This window comes from Trichoplusia ni, chromosome 6 (assembly GCF_003590095.1).
Source record: "Trichoplusia ni isolate ovarian cell line Hi5 chromosome 6, tn1, whole genome shotgun sequence".
NCBI lineage: Eukaryota > Metazoa > Arthropoda > Insecta > Lepidoptera > Noctuidae > Trichoplusia > Trichoplusia ni.
In genome coordinates, this window is record NC_039483.1 from 9,713,325 (window position 1) to 9,714,666 (window position 1,342).

Genomic DNA, 1,342 nt, shown 5'->3' on the forward strand with positions numbered 1-1,342 from the left:
CTAATTTACTTCACGCAACATACAACAACATATGCTGTCAAAATTTCAGCTCAACGGGCAAAGCAGATCCATTTTTTTTCAAGTTTTGACTACAGACCGATAAACAGACAACGAAAGTTGGTAATGTGCGCTACTTCATCCACCTGATGTGCTTGTACCCTAATACAGTTGAATGAACTTTAGTTTACTGAATCGTTGCACATTTAACTGTTTAATCTGAATATTATAATTAACACTAGTCTCATTAATATTTTAAACAACACCGATATATAAGCTGTAGTACTGAAAATTAATTGCGTTGAAACAAAATAACTAGATTATTTAAAGTTTCAACAGATTTTTGTACTTTGATCTCACTGGATAAAGAAGTTTGCGAAACAATAGGATTATGAACTAGACCAGTCTTAATCTAGGATTACAGAGTTTAAAATTGTTGAAATATTGTTTTTATCTACACCACTGTGATATTAATATAATAATGTAATATTCCCCAACTTTCACACAACGTCATCTAGTCTCAAACTAAGCAAATCTTGTATTATGAGTACTAGACAACTGATAAAAATACTTATTTATTGAAAAATTACCCCATACACGGAACAAAGATCGTGCTCATCACAAAAACATTTGTCCTGTTTGGGAATCGAACCCACGACCACGACGGAGGTATAGCAGTCAAGGCCACAAGACCAACATGCCAGTCAAAGCGGCCAGGCCATTGAAAGTTATATTATATAAATTAACACTCTCCTTTTATTATAGCTTTAATAAAAAATAGTTATTGTTAATTATTTCTAAAAATAACTTTCGGAATAAGTATGTTAATATAGAAATTCTAAAGTAGTGTTTATTGTAAAATTATAATATTTCTACACCTGATACGGTAGTATATGTGAAACTATAATATAAAAACATCTGTAATACCATGTACTAAGAAATAAATGATTATTATTATTATTATTGGTTATGTCTGATGCAATTAGCTTGACTTCAGACGATTCGTTATGTGCTCCTTACTTTAACCTAATTTATTTCTTTGATTCATGCTGTACATATTTATATGTTTGACCACAATATTAACTAGTGAAGATTTAAGTTGAAAAAACAATAAGACTCGCCATGATTGTTAACCCTTTTCCGGTACTTAAACTGATTGACTATCCATAGTTAAGAACGACTCCCAATTATTCTAGGAACTGGGATCGTAGTGTGCGTGATGTATGTCTCTACCAAACTCAAGTTGTGTGTTTATTTACAACATATTCTTTGTATATACAACATATAAAGCAGTTTAGTTGTGACCGGGAAGTCAGCTTGATGTGCAACTAAAATAAAAGGCAAA